Genomic DNA, 16,272 nt, shown 5'->3' with positions numbered 1-16,272 from the left:
TTTAGAAACAGCTCATAAAGCTTAAAGTCATTTAAAACGCTCAAGTTTATTAATCATGGTCGAATATATGCACATGATCTGGAATGCGATCATTAATATAAGAGTTGTTTACATTATAAGAGATTTTTTTTTTTTTTGAAACACATAAGAGACTTTATTCTTTTTTCTTTACATCTTAGGACACAACTCACTTGAAGCATACATTCACGGATTTTCAAGAGCAATTATGACAATTTTGCCCTTACAAAAAGAAACGAACAGTCTTAGTAAAGTAAACTAAGTTAAAGTTATTCTTGTTTGTATATTCAAGAAACGAAAGAGAAAACATGATTGAAAAAAAAAATTATTATTCTATATTTTGAAAAAAAAATATTTATCAGAACTACTTTTTTAGACTTCGTAACATATTATGTTTGTTATTATTTTATGTTCTACTATATGAGTAAATATATAGATATGTAAAGCAAGTCATTGACTTTTTTTTATAATTTGATATCCATATGTATATATGTATTTTAATATATTAAAATCAAATTTAATTTTTATAAAATAGTATATTTTGATATCTGTGGACACAGTTATGTGGATGATTTTGACGGATGATTTCGAAATGTTTGTGGACATGTGTTTTGTGGATAGCGTTTTGGTATTGTTCCGTACATTTTTAATAGGTGAATCAAAATTTTTACTGATATATCAGAGACATTTACAAAATATTATGGACAAAGTAATCCATAAAAATTATCAATCTTATAAAGTTTTTTTTGAGCAATCTTATAAAGTTTATGTACAAAATTTTGTGGACAAAGTTTTGAGAGTTTTGTGGACAAATCATACAAAAATTCAAAGCTTCTTTTCCGGTACATTTCTTACAAAGTTACAATCAAAGTGTTTCCTATCCAAACCTGTCTCAGATTCCGTTCTCTATGTCCCTCCAAATATTGGGTTGAGCAATATGTTTCTCTAAACATCAGTCCCTAATTCGACGCCTTTGAAAGATACCTTGACAAATTGATAAAGACTTGCAAGACTGATGACTGCTTCAAACAGAACCTGAGGATGTTCCAGCTTTTGAAGTCCAAACATATCTCATCTTTAACTTGAAAGTTTTGTTCTTTAGAAAAAAATAGTGACTGGATCAAGTCTCTTAGATACATAACCAGTCGCAATATCGTAACCGCTTGACATCATTCACCCTCGTGTTCACTTGCCACTCTCCTTTTCTCCTTCATGTGCCTTCACGTAAAGGAAAACCAACTCCACCTTACTGCAAAAACACATTCCATTAAATCATTTGAAAAGATATCTTTTGAACTACATTCTACTACTTTTTCCAAATGTTCTTCAAAGTAACAAACTTTCAACAAAATAAGAGAGACATTATAAGCAAAGAAGTGACAAGGGAAAATGATTAAAAGCTCACTCTTTATGGCTTTATTCATTGCTCTGCAACCAAAGTATAAGCTCAAGGTTCTTCCATGGACCCACTTCAAAAACAATTCCGTAGCTGTATCCGATTAATCACAAGCTTTGGTTGCTACGACATCAATTGGAGCATGGACACGCTGGGTTAGTGGGTTTGACGATTGATCTCGCGGTGGAGGAGTGCGATTGTAACATCCCTATCCCGGGCCCATGAGGTCTTTAATCAAAACGGGTTTCTTTACGGCCCAGATCCCGAAAACCCTAAGATCACCAGCCCCTACTCCTTATAAAAGGAGGTGCAGCTCCTCTTTTTGTCTCATTCACAAACCGAGAAGCGAAGCGCTGCAGAAAATACCGGAGACCTGGGAACCCTAGCCGTCCCTTCTCTCTCCCTCCAGCCGCCGACTTCCTCTTCTCTCTCCTCCGCGCGACTCTCTCTCTTCTCTCTCCTCCGCGCGCCGCCTCCCTTTCTCTCTCCTCGCTGTCCGCTTCTCTCTCCTCGCCGGCGCCGGTGGTGGTGGTGGTGGTGGTGATCGGATCCGATCTTGTTCCCCTTTTGCTTCTTTTCCAGATCCAGATTCAACTAAGGTGAGGTGTCTTGAACCCATCTTGTCTCATGGATCTTTGTATTACTTTGTGTTGGATCTAGGAATGGTTAGTGATTGATTTGAAAGTAGGATGTAGATCATGATGAAAGCTAGGGTGATAGTAGAGTAGAGCATGTTGCATGAGAACCCTCACACTGTTAAATGGGACTTAATGGACTGCCTTGTGTTGATGTGGATATTTTGATGTTGGTTGACTATGTGATTGATCTTGTGCCCCAAGTGATGAGTTGTGTTTGACAGTTAAGTTGCTAGTGAAAGTAGTTGCATTTGTGCTAAGTGTGGTATTGGTATCTTGAGCAGTGATTGTTTTATAAGTGTTGGTTGCTAAATGATAATGAGTATATTGCAAATTGGTGGAGTAAGAGTCTAAGTGGGGGAGAAATGAGTATGGAAGTTGAGAAAGGAAATTACGTAAATGTGGAAGTTGAGTAAAGAGAAAGGAGTTGGTTAAGTAAAAGGGTCAATGAACTTGCTTGTAGTCCTGCTTGGACCACCGAGAACGGGTGGGCGTCTAGAGTCTAGGATGTGAAGTGACCCGTAGGACAGTAGCCTAACACGAGGTACCCACGGGAAGTGATGTGAAGTGCCTACCGCGAGATGCGGGATATAAGAAGTGCCTACCGCGAGATGCGGGATATAAAAACGTGTAGTGGCGCCTTAGGATCGAGTCAATGCCGAGTAGTGGCATAATTATGGCTATTACGACCGGGCTGCAGACAGTGCCAACGGGCCAACATGCTGTGGTTCGGATAGTCATTTAGGAAGCTGAGGGGGGGACGGTTACCCGAGAGAAGGGCGCCCATTTCAGACTGGCTGGAACGTGTAGGGACATCCGTAAACGGCTATAGGTCCTAAGTCTAGGTTGTTTGGTGTCGAGTCAGTTCGTTTGTTTGATTGATGTTTAGTTCTTTGAGTGAAGTGTAGTAGTGATTGAGTTCTTTGGAGATGGTTGTTTACTAGGTTGTTAGAATGGGTGTTGTTCCGAACTATCTTTTGTTGCATTGATTGATTGTAGTGACTGGTCAGTTCTGGCTCCAGCATAGGGTAATGTAGAGTGTCTTGCGGGCAAGCTGGACTAGAGCCACTTCACTGAGTAATCCAATTGCTCACCCCTCCCATTTCCATTTCCATGCGCAAGACTGTAAGTAGAAGTAAATGGATACGGGTGGATTGAAATTTCAAAGAAAGCAATGCGTCCGTCGATTCTTGGGACCAGTAACGGACACAGCGGGTTGCCTTAAAGGGTATACGCGTGTTCATAACTCCCTTTCGATAACTCCGGTCGGACGCCGGGGGATCGGGATGTTACAGCGATGGCTTGGACACGGCGAGCTTTCGTCCATGGCAACCCAGAGCTCGAACCATCGAAGCATCACTGAGATGACGGACGAGATGACGATAAATCTTGTGGTGGAGGATTGCGACGGCTTGGACACGGTGAGATGCATCTTGGACGATATGAGTTGAGCACGGCGAGAAGGCGAGCTGAGAACGGCGAGGAGGCGACTTGGATGATAGATCTCGTGGTAGAGGATTGCACGGCTACGAGCTGAGCTGGACACGGCTTGAAGACTCACGACGGCTATGGAGATTTCAGGGTAGGAGATTAACCATTCGTTAACCCTCCGCCATTCTCTCACTTTTTAATCTCTTTTTCCTTAAATCTCTATAGCAGAAAGCTTTCTTCTTTTTGTAGGAATTTGATTTTTGAGTTGTTTTTTTTTCTTTTTTCATCGCTCAATGTAATCGTTAGGTGCTTGGTAAAAAAATATGATTGTTAGGTAGTAAGATCTGGGAAAGATTTATTTAACACTATGAACAAAAATCTAGTTAGATAGGAGAAATAAGTAACGATAGAGAGAGAATGTTGTTGAAGGACAAAATAGACAATAAACACCATAAATGTGTGCCACAAGCAGAATGTGTCTTTTAGTGATATAAGGAAGTGAGAATGTGTCTTCTAATGTAATTTTTTCTTAATATAAAAGATGACTTTATAACAGGAAATAGGTATATTGTTTGACTCAGGTGTACCCACATAGAGGATTCACGCGGTATGGGCTGCATATCATCGAAAATCATTCTAAGCCCAAAACGTGAGAGATGAGACAATACAAAAAGCAGCGTTTAATTTAAATGAACAGATGTCAGCTTATAGGAAGAGCATTTAATGATGTGGCAGCTTGAAGATTGAGAAAACATTACTTTATAAGTAACTAGGATTGGCCCGTTCTACGGACGGAATATATTTTACTTGTGGTCTAAATTATTAATTTTTGTATGATTTTGTGGTTTGTGTTCTAGATTTGCATTTGCAAGAGATATGTATGATATTAATTTTTGTCTTTGAAAATTTTTAGGCGAGGAGAAATTATATGATAAGATATATTTTGCTTGTTTACAATAAATGTTTATACATTAGAGAGTTGTAGTGTTGATATGTTGTGAGGACTTCAAATAAGCTTCAAAACAACTCCAGATTCTGTTATATATCTGTCAGATAGCGAGCTCCAAACGAAAATAAAATATATATTTATAAAATTTTATAAAAATGGCTTCAAAACTTGAAAAATAGTTTCAGATTTCAAAAATAGATTTTAAGCTAGAATGGTAGCAAAGAAAAAACATAGAGTTTGAACTTATAAATTAATTTTAATATAAACGCAAAATACACATTTATATTTTACATATGTCAATTTTACATAAGGATTTGAAAACCATGGAAAAGATATCTGTAAAATAAAATAAAATTATAAGAAAAAACATAAAACAAAAAAAATTAAAATCATAATCATAATTATGGCTTATGAAGTCTACTATACTTCAATTTTAAGCAGACTTTATTATAAGTCTATTCTATCAAATATTTTTCAGATATGACATTTGGAAAGGATAAAATAACTTTAAATCTGAAAAAATCAAAATAGCATTTATAAGATAAAATAGTAGCAAAATAAAAATATGGAGTTTGAATCTATAACTTTATTTGAATATAAATATAAAAATACAAATTTTAAATCTATAGATCTAAATCTTATATCTTTAGATTACTCATACTCGGAATCTGGTACTGAGACTTCTTCGTCAACCCCTACCTTCTCAAATCCTGACATAACTTACACAGCGGTTGATTATTATATGTGGAGTAATTCAGTAGACGACCCTCCTTCATTGTGATATAGGGGAGAGGCAATTCCTCTCATGCCCCTATATCTCACTCCTCAATCTCTATTAGACAGTTTTCTTCTTTTAATTTTATATATCTAACGAAAAATCATAAAATTAAATCGGAAACGTGAATATTTTTTATTTGATTTATAGAATTTGATAAAAATATTTCAAAAATCAAAAAAACTGTTTCTTCATAGTTTCACGAAAATCATCAAAATATAACTAAAAACAATTTTAAAATATTTTTTTTTCAAATTTGAAAGGTATAGAAGTTAAATATTTGTCCATGAGTTCACTAGTCCAGGGGGATAGGGTTAGGGTATAGTTTTGAAGAGGGGGGGAGAGGATTTGATTTGGGATTTTGGGTTTTGATCAAAAATAGAATTATGGAAAATGAGTATAGAAGATCATGTAAATCCATAGGAAATTGTGTGTACAGAAATAGGGGTATCAGAAAAGTTTACTCGGGGACTGTCCATGCTTTGCGCGGGATTGGTAATTTTATATTTATGTTTTGGTGAGATTTGGTCTAATAGCTGATATACAAAGGGAGTTATTCAGGTTCTCATTTTGTGACAAATGTGTTCCATAGAACTATTTTGTATATTTTCGGATGTGTTGTCACATGCTATATAAACATCTTTTCAAACGTCTTTAGTTCCAAATGTTTAAAGTGAGTGATCATAACTAAAACGTGGAACATGTGAAATGTTATGCTCGAAACCTAGTCTAATATTTTTTTTTTTTTTTTGGATCAAAACCTAGTCTAATATATGAATGATTTCTCCTTTTGTATTTGCATGGGCGTATTGAACTGTGCTGTATCTGGTTTGGTGTCGAATAAACCAATAGGCTCTTTTGTCTGTTTTTACGAAGAGGTTTAAGGTACCAAATTTCCAGTATCTATCATCATCATCATCACAACATACAAAGGACAGAGATTGTGCTCATACCGAGATTCATTGTCTCATCAAAACCACAAGTGGTAAACAACATAACATATGCTATATATATAATACTAGATTTTGATCCGCACACCCGTGCGGGTGTATATTTCAGAAATATATTGCTATTTATTTTTCATGTCAATATCAAAGCTGGATAAAAAAATTCAAATCTGAAGAATCGAACCAATCACGATCCAAAAAAAGTAATACCAAACCCTAACCAAAATTGATTAAATATCTAAACTATCAAAATTTTAATATTTAGACAACCGAAACCATAACCAATTCGAACCAAAGTATTTTGGATATTTGTTCTGTATCCGAAAAAGATTTATATACTTATATATATATATATATATTAATTATTTTTAGTTTTAATGTATATAAAAAATATCCAGAATATATATGATACTTTTAGGTTGGTTTACATACTTGAAAATATATAAAATAGTCAAATATAAATATCTAACATAGTGGAAGTACACTCAAAACAGTAAAAATATTTAAAATAATTTTTGATTTTTGATCCAAAATTTAAACTAAACCAATTTATATGTTAAGTTTAGGTATTCTGGCATATGTTATTCAAATTTATATACAATAAATTATTTTATTTATAGATTTTAAGAAATTCAAAATATATAGTGAATTTTAAAAAAAAATTAAATGGGTTATCTGAACCCGAACTGAATCCGCAAAGATCCGAATGTAATTCAAACTGAAATTTAAAAATATATGAATGAGACTGATATTTTTGATCCCAGAAATCCAAAACTCAAACAGATCTGAAACGAACCCGAATGGATATCTGAACGCCCAGCCCTAGTGATAATTCGAACTGAAGTTTAGAAATATATGAACGGGGTTGAAATCTTTGACCCCGGAAATCCGAAACTCAAACAGATTTGAAACGAATGGAATGGATACCTGAACGCCCATCCCTAATCACTATTATGTATCCTATATATGTCATCATATAATTAATTGTATTGGTCCATCATATAAATAATCATATAATTAATAGTATTTTATATGTATAATCTTATAAATAATCATATATATTATATTCTTCAAGTTTAATGTCAAATATAAAAACTATAATTTAAGTTAGTATATGAAATTAATCTTTTTGTTGTATTTTTCTTATATATATTGAAAACATTTTTTAATAATGGTTATTGATTGTTTTGATTGTTTTTAATTTATAAAATCATTATAAATTTCTAAACCATTGGTAATTACTGTGTTTTATAAATGATTAAATGGATCGTTATTGATGACAATTTTGAATCTATATATCAACCCAAATGTTAATCTATTTGTGCAAGTATTACATTGTATATATAAAATATTCTGTAATGTAAATGCTATTATTAAAATTAAAAATATAAATGCGGTGACTCACTAACATTTGACAGGTGTTTTCTTAATGTCATGTGTATAATATATAAGATATAAAACTACAATGCACAGGATATTAAACGTACGTTTTAAGTTTTTGGTAAGTAATGTCAGAAAAAAAAAGTTTGGTAAGTAAATCATCCAGATTTGCGGTTAGATAATAATAGTAATTTAGATTAATTATTTGTTTTAAATGCAGTGGCAGTCCTTTGTAATATTTGAGCAACTTTAAGGGGATATAACTAAGTGTACTTCAGTTTTAATAGTTTAGATAGTAAAGTTATTAACCATATTCATCAGACTCTCTACTCTCTACTCCAGATTACGAATCCACGCTCATACACATAGATCTTAGTTATATATCAAAAGCTACCATACAAAATCCTATAAAAACCTTCCAAAGTCTCTACCTTTTTTTTTATAATTATTCTACACCATCCTCACCACTCCAAAGATCGAATCCTGCGTAAGAAGGGAGGTTGGTGCTTAGGTTTCTCAACCACAGGGATTACAAACTCAGCTTCTGGTATCTCTCATTCCTCTTGTATTCAATCTCCAACGAAAGCTTCACATTCTCTTGCTCAAGCTTGGCAGTAAAGTCTCTAACTCAACTTGGCAGTCTTGTTTCCTCTCTCTAGGCCTAGCAGCAGACTCACGGTTCTTGGTCATCCTTCTCTGTCTCTGTGCAGCTGCTTTATCCAATGGCTCCATCATCACTCTCGCTCATCCTCCTCCTCCGTAGACATCCACACCATTCCCAAACGCAACGATCGATCCTTCCACTTTATCAATCATCTGAAACGGATTGTGATGATCGAATCCGTTGGCAGAATCTTCACATCCACTTCATCGGACTCTCCTCCTCCGTTGCCGTCTTCACCACCAGTGGCTTTCGCTAAGAAATCCTCTAACATCATCATCTCGCCATGCTGCGTCTCTTCTTCTTCCTTCATCCCTTTCCCTTCTCCAGATACGATCTCTCTCCACACTTCGTCCACACGTGTCTCCGTTCCTCCGACGACATCGGAAACCGTCGCTACCTCCATCGGAGTCGGAGCACCATCCATCAGGATGAAGGACTCCGTGGCTGGTGGATCCGATGCGAAAGTCTCGTGTAGAATCCCTTCAACAGTCATCGCCACTTCATGCTTACACCTCTTCCTCTTCCTACTTCCTTGTATTGTCTTAATATCTCTCCGTTTAGATATTTTTCTGCAAGAAGCCAAGGCTTCGTGGAACATTTTTCTTTCAATCTTGGAAACACTTTCTGAATGTGCAATCACCTGAGATTCATGTAAATTTTCAAACTCAAGAGTAGGTTCATGAAACGAAAAAGTTAAAACAGGGACAATGAGAGAATGCGAAGAGTGTTCTATAAGCATCAGGCTTGATGATATATATAGCTTTACCTGCACTTCAAGTGAGATGCAATTTCGGGAACCTTCTATCATCCAGCATCGGTTTCTTCATAGCAAATCCAGCTATTGTCGATAAAGAAAATGATTATTCAACTACAAAAAGCGTGATAGTAAAGGAAATTATTATAAATCGAATCCACATAGCTCATACATCTCTCCCTCCTTGAGGAATGAGGAATTCTCTGAAAGTGTTCAGCCGGTGGACTGTGATAGAAGCTTGGATGAGAGACTCATGCTGCAATGAAAGAGTTGATTATGAGTTTGCAAAATATCAAGCGTTGTAGATATTTAAGAAAAGACAATATAATAGGACCAACCTTATCATTCAGTAGTCATATCCATGATTTCACCCCCTTTTTCAGAGCTTCCCAGAAACAGAGGAGGGCTTGATAACGATCTGAGAAGAACCTTTTTATACCGAGATTTCCACCGTTTCAAAGCAGACAATAAATGTAGATCGCGGATGAAGGAATCAAAGAGGACTTTAAGAAGATGAATGTGAAACTGATAAAATTCTGGATTCGATGAAGAAGGTGAATCGAAACCCTAGAGTTGGAACCAATATCAAGACGGCTGAGAGTGATGAGGGTTCAACCCATGAAATAGAAAACGCCGCGTTTTGATTATTCAGAATGGGCTTTATAAAGCTTTATTTAAAAAACTCGTGTGAAACCAAAAGCCCAAACGGAAATTAAACACGAATAAATGAAACGCAGTGTTTAGTGTAAAGGGACACGTGTCATACTGTGGCTAAACGAATTTGTGACTTGCAGTCTGACGTGGACACCCCAGGAAGGATGAAAAACTTATTTTATATAATTAGATAGATAGATTACAATTATAATAGGTAAAGCTAATATAAGTACTCATTATTTTAAGTAAAGCTAAAATATATCTCTTATTCATATAAAAAAATTTCTTTATGCATTTATATATTTAAGTTTGTTATATATACTATTTATGTCATATTTTTTTGTTTATTAATTTTAATATTGATTTTTAACGTTTATAATATATTTTATTACAATTGTAATAGGTAAAATAAGTACTCATTATTTTAAGTAAGGCTAAATTATATATCTTATTTATAAAAAATTTCATAAAAAAGGTAGATAAAACAACTTTTCAAAATGTTGTATGAGTTAAATACACTAAAACTTCAATGAAAATATTACTATTTACTATATCATTTTTTAAAAAAATATAAACATAAAATAATATATTGCAAGCTAACAACAGTTTTAATTCAATATTTTTTTTATGTTTTTACGAATATGATTATATATTATGTGTAATTTGAAAAAAATAAAAAATCAAATAATTCCACCGTTAAAATAAAAACAAAAGAAAATATCAAATAATTTTAAAAACAGATAAAAACTTACACCGTTAAAATTAAAAATCTTATAAAGGCATCTCAACAATCCTATTATTAGATTTAGTCTTTACAATAGAATTTTGGGCTCAATATGATAAATATCAAATAATTTCAACCGAACGGATGTAAAAACGAAAAAAATAATACCTTGTTCATATTATGTAATATAATTTTCATATTAGTTATTGAATTTTGTTTGAGGACACTCGAATTCTTGACATAATTTTTTTTAATTTTACACATTTTTAGTTTTTATATTTTTTGTTTGCTGTTTTAGATATATAATTTTATATTTAGAAAAATCCACATTATTTCAAAAACATACATTTTTTTACATTTTCAATATATTGTTTATTGGTAAATTGTAAACTTTAAAAAATAAATTGTTTTTTTCGAAATGTTATTGGTCAAAAACTTTTGGGATATAGTTTATTACAAATTAATGTATCAATATTCATTTTTGGGATAAAAAGAAAAATATCTTTTTGTTTTAAATATTTTTGTGATGTGAAAAAAATATTTGGTAACGACTAACCCCGCTTGGGTTACATCTAATCTATTAAAAGTGAAGTACAAATTTAAATTAACCCTGAGTTTTGCCAAATAATTACGAGATATTGCCACTCGCCTAACCATTCGTAAATATTAAAATAAACCAACTAAATATTAAACCAAACATCACGACTAAACCATCTTTAATGCTTAGCTGTTCTTCTCTAGCTGTAGCTGGGTTTCTGGAGGATTTGGCTTCTTTGTTTTCTTAATTTTTATTTTTTTGTTGGGGAAAACGTCTGAATTTGGTGTTGCATACAGGTTTATTTAAAATCTTTAGTTTTTTAGTGGTTTTGGTTAAAGGGATCTCTTTTATTTCACATCGGGTCTGATTCTTTTGGGGCTTTAGGTTTAACTAGATTCTGACCCGCCCTTAAAAAAAAAAGGGCGGGTATTTTTTTCTGTTGTTTTTTCAATATAAAAGATTGATAATTCTTCGTTTTAATTATATAAACTGTGACATTATCAAATTTCAATTATGCGGGTTTGTTATAGTGTGTACAGTATGACGAAATTTAAAATGCGTCACAGCCGTTTTATGTTTGTAAATAAGTTAAACAATAGTTTTATCCAGTATTTTGAAATCCGACCCGGACCCGCGGTTGAACCGGAAAACCCGATGACCCAAAATAAATTCGGGTTGGGTTTTGTAAAAAACCCAAAATTTAAAAACCCTCAAAAACCCACTCAAACCCACTAAAACCCAAAACCCGGTACCAGTTGAACCATCGGTTGAACCAGTAGATAAGTTTTTTAGTTGTATATCAAATGAAAATAAAAATATAAAAAATTTAGTTAAGTATTCTAAATGTTTATTAAACATAAAATATATACATATCCAAACTATTATTTTATGTTTTAAAGATATTTAGAAAGTAGTAACTTTAGTTTTATATATTTTTATTTTTTTATTTTATTAGCTAATATATTATTATATAATAAAATTAATTCATTTATTAATTTGCGGTTCACCCGCGGTTTACCTGCAGTCGACTCAATAACCCAGTAACCCGGTAAATTGTCCGGTTCAGTGTTCGGTCAGTTTTCAAAACATTGTTACCCGAAATTTTTATTTGGGCTATTATATAATTTTAAAGATTTATAATTTATATAAAATATTGCTAAACATATAAACTGGCTAATAATATTTTTGATTAAGTCTTATCCCGTGTAGTTATAAAATTTAAATCTCTAATATCAACTTATTAAAATTATTGCACACTTTAATTTGTGGTATTGATATTAAAAAGTTTATGGAATTTGAATTTGATTATATAAAAACATAACCCATTTAATTAGTTAGTAAGTCCAATTGAAATATTGAAATAGGCCCATAAAATCAAAAGACACTAATGCCATTAATGATTTTTTTTGTTTGTTCATGTCATTAAGGATATTTTTGGAAAACTTTAAAACATTCATTAAGGGCATAAGTTAGGAATGATTCTGATTTAATGGTATTGATTTCTTGAAGATAATTGTGAGCTTATTGAATGTGGAGAAAAGATTGAAGCTTAAGTGTTTGTTGAAATGTCTATGAGTGAAATTGATCTGTTTTGAGTAACTATCGATCTGGGGTGGATTCAAAGTCTCTCTCTTTTTGAGAAATCTTTTGAGTTTGGTGGAGGCTTAGCTATTGTAGTTTCTTCGTCAAGGAGGAAGTTTGGCTTGCATGAAGCTGGGATCCAAATCTGATGCTTTCCAAAGACAAAGCCAAGCTTGGTATATTCACCTTTATCTCTCTGAGTTTTTTTTTTTTTTTGATTCTTCATAATTTTCATTGTTAAATCTGATACCTTTGGTCTCTGCATTTCTCAGCCAAACCTTTTTCCTTTGTCTGACTTTGTTCTTTTCATTTTTTTTTGCTATTTGCAGGTTTTGCACACTGGACTTCCAAGTGATATTGTCCTTGAAGTTGGAGAGGTGTATTTCCATCTTCACAAGTTTCCTTTGCTCTCTAGAAGTGGAGTCATGGAAAGAAGAATTTCTTTTTTTTTCTCATCAAAAAAAGGAAAGAAGAATTTCTGAAGCATCCAAAGAAGGGGATAGGGACGCAGCTTGACCAGGCGGCACTAGAAGATCTTCTAATGCCTAGCTTTTTTCATACAATAGAGAATATATACGATGTTAACTCTGTGCAGAAGATCTTGGATCATTTTCTTAGTACGGATTAGATTACGTCCGTTGACGTTGGCTCTCCCTGTTCTATAATATATGATGGAATATAATCAGATTACCGCAGTCAACACCAAGGACAGCGATTGCAAAGCTAATCGATGGGTACCTTTCTGAAGTTGCACCTGATGTAAATCTCAAGCTTCCAAAGTTCCAAACTTTAGCTGCTTCTTTTCCTGAATACACCAGATTTTTAGATGATGGACTATATCGTGCAATAGACATTTATTTAATGCATAATACGTGGTTAATGGAAACAAAAAGAGAGAATCTTTGCAGGTTGTTAGATTGCTAGAAGCTCTCTTTAGAAGCTTCCACACAAGCGATGGTGGTGGTGGTTTGGTATTAAGCTGAAGTCACATCAATGCAGTGCTCAAGAAGGGGTCTGTGTCAAAGTCTACCAACAAGAATGTGAAGATAGAGAATTTTATTGATAAGCTTTTATTTGTGTTTTATCTGAAAATTCTTACAAACTATATTTTTTTGTAAATTTATTTGTACACTATATTCATTATATAGAAATAAATTTTACAAATCATCAATTATTCTATTTTCAGTTATATAAAGCTAAGAATTTTACTTGATTAATATTTAGTTATGTTTTCGGTTTTTTAATTTTTAATTTTTTTTGGACAACTTAATTTTTATTTTTTATATTCCGATAACAACACAATATGTATATATATATATGAATTATATTTTTATTTTAAAATATATATTTTAGACTTTAGATAATTTTTATTATTATTAATTTTAATCATTAATCTAATAAAAAAATAAAATTCATGATTTTATTCATTAAGAATATAAACGATATTAGCCGCTTTAACTTTTAAAGTGAGAGTTCAAATGCGAAAAATTATTTCGCAAATAATAGTGTATATATATATATATATACGAAAAATCATTTCACAAATAATATTATATATATGTATATAACGAACCAAAACAAATGACAACAAAAAAAAAAATTAATAAAATTGATGCATATAAACTACAAAAATCATATTAAACATCTATTAAATATTGGTAAATGGTAAAATATATACTATCAATTATTTATGAAAAAATTGAACAATATAAAAATTAAAAAACCATCCGCGCGAGAATCTAGTTGTAGACTTATAGTGAAAATAGCTTTTTGGTGTGAAGATGTGCACGCATGAATTAAATAACAGAACAATAACGAAGAGTGATTTGTTAATGGCTCCATCAATTTCTTTCCAGACTATAAAACAATTTTTTTTACCTGCTATAACATTATGACTTGCCCACATATCTTTCCAATTTCACAAATATAACACATATTTAATCTGCAAAAATTCTCCAGCTAAAGAATTACTTGTTACAGATAGAAAGAGTTCTAGCATTTGAGATTATGCTTACAACTAAAAAGAGTTTCCAAGAAGAGAATCAACAACAGACACTACTTCTACGCTTCTCTCTATTCACCTGCAACACATTTTTTCTTCTTCACCTGCAACACATTCTTCTTCCTCCTCTGTCATCTCACATACAAACCATTCGTTATATCAAATTTTCAATACGACCAAGAAAAAGTATTTTCTTTATTGTGTGTTATGTGATATAACGAGAGCGTGTTTACCATTTTGCAGATGTTTCATCCTCTCAGTGTTTTTGAAGCTTTTTCAGCGTGAGCTTGAGCTGCTTTTGCTTCGGCTTCTGCTGACTCTGCTTTTTTGCAGTGGTGTTGATGCTTCAATTTTTCTCCATCACCAATGGTGATAGACATGAGCAGATTTACCAATTCTTGGACATGGCATACCTGCAACCAATTTAGGATTAACATTAGTAGCCGCAATACATGTATCTCTATACCAGTCACAAAGTTAGAGTAAAACATAAGAATCATCAACCTGGACAGCTGATTTCTCCCCATCAACTCCCAGGACCTGACCACTTCTCATAGACCATCTCCTAAGCAAATATTAACAAACTCCTGGTATGCTACACATGTGTCTGTAGTTGCACTAATGCTCAAAGAAGCACATTAAAGTTTTTCAATGAAAGAAGAAGCTAATGAACTGTCATGAGATATACTTCTGTAGCAGAAGGAGTCTTCCGCTCAAGATGAATGTAACATCACCAAAATCCATCCAAAAATCACATGCCTGCAGAAGCGGAAAAGATCCAGATAGTTCTTACTTATGAAAGCGCATAAAGAACGTTTCAAAGTTTTTACTAACGTGTAAACAATGATCTGCATCCCATAAATTGAAGAAACTGGAAGAGAATATGATTAGTAAAGATCATTAGAGTTAATACAGTAGTTGACAATTGAGAAACATTTGGTGGAAGATGATGAGCTTGCAAGAGTTATACAACAGTTCACCTTTCAAAACTTTAAAACATTACAAAGGAAGCAGATTTGTGACTTACCAAGACCAAGAAATGTCAAGGTAAGCATAATGATTGAATCTATGATATGTGCCACCCTCTTGCAGTAAAGATGATGACCTGTTACACAGGTTTTCAAGATGTTATCATAAGGCTTCTGCAACAGATAATTTACAGAACAAAACGCATAGTATCACATACAGAACATGAAGAAGGAGCTTCAATTCCAATTACATAAGGTCTCCAAAATTCAGAACTCAATATCCAAACCACAGATACTAAGCATTTCAATATTTAATGTGAAAGATTATGTATCAATGCCGCATATGAAGCAGAAGCAGATTCAGAGAAGAAGAGAGAGTGACCATGGTGAGCAAGATGAATCTAACATTAACTGAGATCCACGCAGAGATTCCTCACTAACACTCATCTCATACAGCCTCTCCCTCTCTATTGTTGGTTGGCCGTATCAGAGCTTGCTGTAGAGGACGATGAACCCTAGAAACAAACGTGGATAGTTGTGAAGAAGGAGAAGGTCAGAAGGGAAAGGAAAAAGACATAACCTCAGGTCGAAGATTCACAAAGCAGTTCTCACGTGGATTGAAGATATCGAAACTCCATAGTTGTATCAGAGATCGAAGAAGAAGTCTGTTCGTTTAATTGTGGGAGAAGAACCCTAAAAAATCTTGCAGCTGCCTCGCTATCTTCAGGCTGAAACGGCATTCGTCGGCGTCGCACGACAAGGAAGACGACGGCCGTTTCTTTGCTTCAGACAGATTAGGATTAAGGAGGACTTCTGTTCTAATGGGCCAGACAAAACTCCAGTATTCACAGCCCAA

At 33.3% G+C, this 16,272-nt stretch overlaps 1 long non-coding RNA gene and 1 pseudogene across 6 annotated transcripts; both read right to left on the bottom strand.

Annotated features, from left to right (window-relative positions):
- Nucleotides 1-7,820: 7,820 nt before the first annotated feature.
- LOC108826259 (G-box-binding factor 4-like) lies at nt 7,821-9,564 on the bottom strand (annotated as a pseudogene).
- Nucleotides 9,565-14,353: 4,789 nt separating this feature from the next.
- On the bottom strand, nt 14,354-16,220 carry LOC108826223 (uncharacterized). Of its 6 annotated transcripts, none has more exons than XR_008938709.1 (5): nt 15,635-16,220; nt 15,476-15,553; nt 14,953-15,319; nt 14,682-14,861; nt 14,354-14,576 (listed from the first exon to the last, which is right to left on the bottom strand). It is a non-coding gene; the product is annotated as an uncharacterized LOC108826223 (long non-coding RNA). The 6 variants fall into 6 exon arrangements; XR_008938710.1 differs by having other exon boundaries at nt 15,799-16,220; XR_008938708.1 differs by having other exon boundaries at nt 14,354-14,583; nt 14,953-15,207; nt 15,799-16,218.
- Between the last annotated feature and the right edge of the window lie 52 nt (nt 16,221-16,272).

This window comes from Raphanus sativus, chromosome 9, assembly GCF_000801105.2.
Source record: "Raphanus sativus cultivar WK10039 chromosome 9, ASM80110v3, whole genome shotgun sequence".
Lineage (NCBI taxonomy): Eukaryota > Viridiplantae > Streptophyta > Magnoliopsida > Brassicales > Brassicaceae > Raphanus > Raphanus sativus.
This window is presented reverse-complemented; position numbering and strand designations above follow the sequence as displayed.